Here is a 7,774-nt window from a genome sequence, read left to right as displayed (position 1 = left end):
TAACTTCTTACCAAGTCAAGAAAAGAAAAAGGATTCCAGGGCCTATTGGAAAAGCATTCCCCAAAGGTTTGGATAAATAAATAGTTTCGGCAGTCCTGTGACACTGAAGAGTGAGGGCCTGTTTCTCCCTGGAGCCCTGGGAAGTATCTCCAGCTCTTCCCAGTAGCCTTGGCTCCCACACTCATCTGGCTAGAATCTTGTTTTCCTCTGCAGCAGAGCTGGGCTGCAGTTTTTGATAGTGCTTGACTTCAACAAGTTTCCACATGAACCTCTGATCCAGTGCTGGAACAAAGTGACAGCAGAGGGAGGCCCAGCTCGGAATGAGTCAGGTGGAGACTGATGCCTTGTTTCTTGTTAAACACTGTTCTCCCTCCAGGTATGTACTTTTCCCCAACAGTTGAACTCTGTCAACACAAGTCTGGGCTTCCCTCTCCCTACTAATGCAAACATTGTTAATAGCAGGAAAGGAATAGAAATCCATGGCTGAAATGTGAAAACCTATGCTTTCAGGTAGAGGATCAAGAGCCCTTCACCTTGCCAAACATTATTTGAATTTTGTAGAACAAACACTGGAGTTTAAGTTACATCCTCGAATTCAATATTTGGCATAGGATGATAACCACTGCTGATCTCTCCCATTTGGTGTACCTGTTAATTGTTTTGAGATAAAGTGATGAAGCCCATCAGAGGATTGTGGGTTCAGTTGCTTTACCCTACCTTTTTTAACTAGAGAAGAAACTGAGTTTCAGAGAAGTTAAGTGATTCACCCAGGATTATATAGCCACTTGAAGAGTTGGCTGTGTATAAAGAATTGAGGGCTCCTAACTTGTATTAAAGTGACTTTTTAACCCTACTAGAATTAATTCTGTTTTGTTAGTATCTATATCCATTGAGATAGAGCAATTTGTCCCGGATCAGCCTGAAACCATGTTCTTAAGAAGTCATCTGCTAGTACCTAATAGTATTTACTATTGCTAAATATTTTGATGCAGTTTACCTGGTTTCTAATGTTGTGACTGAGAGTAGAACTTCTGGGAGTCTGCCTTGGTTTGTATCTCAACTGCACCAATTATTAGCTCTCTTGTATGTGTTAGTTACCAAGTCATGTCTGACTCATATGTGAATCCATGGACTGCAGCCTGCTAGGCTCCTCTGTCCATAGAATTCTCCAGGCAAGAATACTTGAGTGGGTTGCCATTTCCTTCTCCAGGGGATCTTCCCAAACCAGGGATCGAACCCCAGTCTCCTGCATTGTAAGCAGAGTCTTTACCATCTGAGCTACTAGGGAAGCCACCATTATCTTAGGAAATTTTTACCTCTTTGCACTCTCATTTCCTTTTTCATAAAGTGGGATTACTAACAACATCCACCTAACCCCGAGTGACTATGAAAATCAAGTGAAATTATACATACACAGAGGTCAGAATTGTGCCAGGCACACAGTAAATACCCAATAAATGTCAGAGATCCCTATTATTGTGTGGAACCTTAAGACATTTTAGCTTTGCCTCTGTCGTTAACTAGCCTCATGCTCGCTGTGCCTCAGTTTCCTCATCTGTGAGATAAAATTCTTATTGCTTCACCATTCAAAATAGATTGAGCTTATTTATATGCTTGCAATGGAGACACTTATTCATTTGATAATTTATTCTTTGTTGAATGAATCTTTATTGAGTGTCAGCTGTGCAGGGCACCCTGTGAGCAAGACAGAGGAGTCCCCTGTTTTCAAGGAGTTTATAGTCTGTGAAAGAAAGAAAGAAAAGAAAGTGAAGTTGCTTGGTCGTGTCTGACTCTTTGCGACCTCATGGACTGTAACCTACCAGGTTCCTCAGTCCATGGAATTTTCCAGGCAAGAGTACTGGAGTGTGTTGCCATTTCTTTCTCTAGGGGATCTTCCCGACCCAGGGATCAAACCTGGGTCTCCCACATTGCAGGCAGATGCTTTATGGTCTGAGCCACCAGGGAAGCCCCCTGTGAGGGAGATAGAAAACCATACAAACCGCTAGAGTAAAGGATGAGAAAGTTATGAGAGTGGAGTATGGGGTGCTGTGGAGACACACAGCAGGGGTACTCACATAGTCTAAGGGTAGTGGTAGGCAGGTTAAGGAAGACTTCTTGGAAGTGATAATTAAGCCAAAATTCAGAGGATGGGTAAGAGTAATCGGGCAAAGAAAGAAAAAAATGTTCTAGAAAGAAAGTAAGAGAATCAAGAAAAAGCAAGAGAATCAAGTGGTTCTACCGTATTTCATCTACTTTGAGACACCACTCATTTTTAAGATGTGCCCTTATTTTACATCTTAAAAATGAATTGGGTCTCAAACTAGATGAAATACAGTAGACCTTAAGAAGGGAAAAACACTGCCAGTCGAACTTTGACATAAAGTTTTAGCACTATGGTTTTAATGCTGTTTGAAAGAACATATAAAAATGTTATTATACAGTGCTCTATCAAATATAACCAAATAAAAATATATGTGAAATATTTTGTTTTCAGTATTCTTGAAACTTACTGTTAGAGTTAGATTTTCCTGAAAGTCGTTTTGATTCAGAGGCATGGATGTCAAACTTTTCCAGTATGATCAAGAGCCATGGGCTTCCCTTGTGGCTCAGCTGGTAAAGAATCTGTCTGCAATGCGGGAGACCTGGGTTGGGAAGATCTCCTGGAGAAGGGAAAGGCTACCCACTCCAAGATTCTGGCCTGGAGAATTCCACGGACTGTATAGTCCCTGGGGTCACAAAGAGTCAGACACGACTGAGTGACTTTCACTTTCAAGAGCCTTGGTGATACAGTGTTTCGTAAAAGAATTCATGGCTGAGCTGAAAGCCATTCGAACTGGGCTCTTCAGCTGGATTTGTGAGTCCGTGGGATTAGCCGTCTTTTGCTTCCTACTTGGGAAATGTTGCTGAGCGCCTCTGATTCATCCCCTCTCACAGCATTTGGTGCCTAGAGGTTAAAAGGGTGGCCTACAGTTGTTTCTGGGATTTTCTTCCAAACTAACACCCATTCTGACAGTTTTGAAACTGCGGTTTTTCAAGTTTGTGCATGCAAGGCCAAAGCAATTAGTTAACAACTGTTGTCTGTTCTAGAATGATTATCAAATGCAATCCAATCTCAGAGGGCGGGTGTTACGATGTGGAAAAAAAAAATGCATCTGTGAGCTGAGGAGGATCTCCTTGGAGAAATCCTGTGACAAGCAGAAATGGCCTGGCTCTAGTTCACTGCCGTACTCAGTCACTGGCTAAAAGCTGCCTGGGGAGGGTGTGGCCCTGGCATGAATTGCTATCACAAATGCCCAAAGTGCAGCTGCTGGAATCTATTGGCTAACTGTACTACTACGTGAAGTTTTTCTTTTTCAAGGATGATCTTAGCAATCCTCCATGGCTGCCACACCCCATAAAGTATACGGAGCAGTTACTACCAGCCCTATTTTAAACAGGTTTCATATAATTAAAGATGTTCAGTGTGACAGTGGAAAATTCCCAGCTTTCATGTGTCTTGCTAAGTGGATTTTTAAAATGTTTTTCAAAATCCTGTTGTGATAGATGGTCTTCAAAGACAACCACCGTCTATTTCTTTTATGGCTGTAGGTCAGTTGGCACCTCGTGTCCAGTGCCTCCCCTTGCATCTGGGTGGGACTTACGCCCTGCTTTGACCAATAGAATGCAGTGACGTAATGCTTGGCAGGATTTAAGAGGACAGGTAACTTCTCTCTTTCCTCTTAGAAGCCAGGTATCAGGTGAGTAGTTTGACCCTAATCTCTATCCAATTATGAGAAAACTGGTCTACAAAATAGCTGACTAGTACTTGTCAGAAGTGTGCCAAGATCGTGAAAGACAAAGCTTATAAACTGTTACACACTGGAAGAGACTAAGGGAAAATTACAGCTAAACATAATGTGGGATCTTGGCTAGGATCTTTGGGTAGAAAAAAATTGTTAGTAGATCAACTGGTGAAGTTTAATAGTGTCTTCAGTTTAGTCAATAAGCATTATACCAAATTAGTTAACTGTGGTCATGTATTCAGGTTGTATAGGAAGTTAACATTAGGGAAACTTGGGTGACGGGTGTGTAGGAACTCTCTCTACTATTTTTATAACACTAAGTGTCAGGATGATCTGTGATGTATCAGTAGATAACCTGGAACACCAGAAGAGAGGCAGCAACTCAGATCACACAGCAGGGTTCCTTTTGAGTTGGGGCTCTTGGAAAAAAAGTACTGATCTCAAGATTGGTAAGTTGGTGGCTTTTCTGTAATGTTATCTTAGGGGCCCAAATGATCTTTGGTTTTCAGACCTCTTTACTCATCTATTCTGAAGTTGAAATTCCTATTCTTCGGGTGATCCACTAATTTAAGGCAAGTATCATGAAAGTCATCTCGTGTGACAGAAATTCTTGGAGATTCATCACAAAAGAAAAATGTTTCATCAAATGTTTGGAAAATAATTGCATAGCTTACTACTTCTTGAAGATTGTCTATGAATATTGGTATATGAAAGGCTCTGAGAAATTCTGCAATAAGCTATGTAACTATTTAGCTTAGCATTTATTCTCCAAATGTATCTAACCACATAACCCTAAGTGCATATATACAAATGCTTTCCTACGGAAGACATTTTAGGGCATGCCAGATGAGAGCACTGTGGACTGCAAAGGATTTCAAACAGCCAAAATGAATCCCCCTTTCCTAGAAGGGATAAAAAGAAGGCTGAATGTTAAGATTACTCTAAGAAAGTTCTCTCACAGTAGGAAATAGTTCAAATTTATTAACCTCTAAATATCCTTTCCCACTTCAAAAGTTCAAAAGTCTATCAGTGAGTGGAGTGTTATATATTAATGAAGATTCTTAGTAATAAATAAATAAATAACAGAATTCACTTCAGGAATGGGTTTTGTTATAGGACATTAACAGGTTTATTACATGTAAATGAAGGCCAGGAAATTTATTTTGATTTTACACAACTGGAAGAACACAGCACGGAGAAACTTCTAGCTGCAATATGAAGTCATCTAGAAGAAATACCATTGCTAATGATGTCTAGCTCTTAATCACCTGTGGTGCCAGAACTTTAGTTATAGCTACCCAGAAGGACCAAGTGCTTCAGATCTGATCTCATGGAGTGTGACCATTACATCATATTCCTCTATCTCGTGTCACTTTTGCTTTCCAAGGATTGAGTGGATGTTTTGGGTTGACAAAAAAGTTAGTTCTAGTTTTCCCATAAGCTCTTAGGGTAAAATCTGAATGAAGTTTTTGGCCAACCCAATATTTCTTCATTGACTAAAAGTCATATGAGTACCCGAGCTGCAAAGAGTTCTGGGAAATGTAGTTCTTTCCACTTTTGCAATGATTGTGTAGGGAGGCACTTGGGAAAGGCTTTTGAACAGGTGTTGGGTAAACCAAATTGCAGCATTGATGCTGGTGCTAGATTTACTCATTCTTCATTTGATACAAGCAAACATGAGATGACTTTCATACCATTATTGTCATTATTTTCCATTTCTATGAAGGCCATAAAACTGTTATTAAATTCACAGATATAGAGAACACTCTTGTGGCTGTCAAGGAAGAGGCAGGCAGGAGAGGGAAGGAGTAGGAGTTTGGGGTTAGCAGATGCAAACTATTATATACAGGATGGGCAAACAAGGTCCTACCATATAGCACAGGGAACTGTACAGGATATTATTCAATAACCTGTGATAAACCATAATGGAAAACAATATGAAAAAGAATATATAAATATATATGTATAGCTGAATCACTGCTGTACAGCAGAAATTAACACACTATTTTAAATCAACTATACTTCAATAAAATTTAAAAAAACTATTGCTAAAACACTAAACATGGAAACGATAATAAAATCTAGAGCTGTAAAGATGACAATTATTGCCATAAAACTAAAATAACAGTACTAAAATAATACATATAATACAGTATTAATAACAAGCCAAGTATTATAGTTGTACTAAAATTCAAACTATGGTAATAAAACTCAATACTAATAAAATTTATTACTAGAATAAAATAAAATTCAGTATTGTAATGGCAATAAAACAATATTTTTAATAGACTAAATAATATGGGTTAAATCTCAGTATTTGAGCTTTGTTTTTTGTTCCTAGTGATTAAGAACTTGGATTCTGGAAACAGAGTATCTGGCTCGACACTGACTCTCTGACATTAGGTTAGTTAGGTAAGCAATTAATGTCTCAGTTTCTTCTTATGAATTGGACATAATGAGAATGAAATGAGAAAAAGCAGGAAAGTATCCTGCCCATAGTAAGCACGGTTATAGTCAGGGAACATGCAAATGAAACTCATTCTCTTCTTCTCTAGGTTCAGGAAATCTACCTCTCTAATCTGACTTTCTATGACAGATTCTCTGGTGTCTCCCAGTTAGCTATTTCATGCTCATACCCACCACCACCTAGGCATGTTATAGGGAAGAACTTTTTGTATTCTTTTACAAGTTAATCACTAAAAGGATGTTGCCTATAAACTTAATTTATGGATAATGGCCCATCTTTGGAAACCGTGCTTCCCAGGTAATGAGCATTAAGCTAAAGTACATTTGTTTACCTCACAGCAAACATCCTAACCAGTCCCATCTGTGAATGACTACAGGGAGGAAGAAATTAACACATCCCCTCTAGGGAGCTGATGGGAACCAGGAGATGTTCGACTACTCCCTTCTCTTTTAGTATAAAAGAAACCTAAATTCTAACTCAGGCAAGCTGGTTCTTTGTGGGGATGAACCCATCATCTTGGCTTGCTGACTTTTCCAAATAAAGTCGTTATTCCTTGCCCCAAACTTGTCTCTTGATTATTGGCCTGTCCTGTGGTGACCCAGTAACAGGAGGATGTATCATCCACTGCCTAATTGTGGTTTGACCCCTTCTTACAAACATGGAGTTTGGGGTCTGCATTTTGTCATAGTAGCACAAGGTCCTTTCTGGGGCTTTCCCTCAACTAGCTTTCCCTCAAGCTCAGGGGTCTGCTGATATCTTTCACTACCCTTTCTGGGTTGTGGTTTTACAAAGAGGAAGTCTTTGGAGCTAGTCTTGATTGAATTCAAATACTATCCTCATCTCTTATTAGCTGTGTGATCTTAGGCAAGTTATTTTATCTCTCTGAACCTTGGGTTCACATGTGAAATGGTGTTAATATTAAGAGGGAGAGGGTGGGAAGATTTGGGAGAATGGCATTGAAACATGTAAAATATCATGTATGAAACGAGTTGCCAGTCCAGGTTCGATGCACGATACTGGATGCTTGGGGCTGGTGCACTGGGACGACCCAGAGGGATGGAATGGGGAGGGAGGAGGGAGGGGGGGTTCGGGATGGGGAACACATGTATACCTGTGGCGGATTCATTTTGATATTTGGCAAAACTAATACAGTTATGTAAAGTCTAAAAAAAAAAAAAAAAAAACTTTCCTAAAAAGATTGTTATGAGAAACAATAAAGGATTCTGGATGATATCTGGCCCAGTTCTTAGCACAAAACAGGTACTTGGTAGCCAGTATTCCACGCCTTTCCACTGTCTGCTCTCTGCTCTGCCCCAGGGAGCCAGTATTTTGTTTTAATACATAACAGACATGTGGTGGTAGGGGCTGGAGGCTGGACCTTGACTTTGCTCTGACCCAGAAGACCTCTGGATGCTGTGATTGTCGTTTTAGTTCCAGAGAAATGAAAATTCAGCTTGTTCCATTGTGTTTCCCCTCTTAAAAGCAGAACTCAGCTAAAATTCTGGGAACACAGCGTTCAGGTTAA

At 39.9% G+C, this 7,774-nt stretch overlaps 1 long non-coding RNA gene across 2 annotated transcripts; it reads left to right on the top strand.

The window, feature by feature from the left end:
- Window positions 1-3,715: 3,715 nt before the first annotated feature.
- Window positions 3,716-7,205, top strand: LOC129628290 (uncharacterized). 2 transcript variants are annotated; one of them, XR_008702755.1, is made up of 4 exons: window positions 3,716-3,737; window positions 4,130-4,231; window positions 6,124-6,194; window positions 6,588-7,205. It is a non-coding gene; the product is annotated as an uncharacterized LOC129628290 (long non-coding RNA). The 2 variants fall into 2 exon arrangements; XR_008702754.1 differs by lacking the exon at window positions 3,716-3,737 and having other exon boundaries at window positions 4,118-4,231.
- The last annotated feature ends 569 nt before the right edge of the window (window positions 7,206-7,774 follow it).

The sequence above is a fragment of the Bubalus kerabau genome, chromosome 15 (genome assembly GCF_029407905.1).
Source record: "Bubalus kerabau isolate K-KA32 ecotype Philippines breed swamp buffalo chromosome 15, PCC_UOA_SB_1v2, whole genome shotgun sequence".
Lineage (NCBI taxonomy): Eukaryota > Metazoa > Chordata > Mammalia > Artiodactyla > Bovidae > Bubalus > Bubalus kerabau.
Note: the sequence above shows the minus strand (reverse complement) of the source record. Positions and strands in the feature narration are given on the sequence as shown.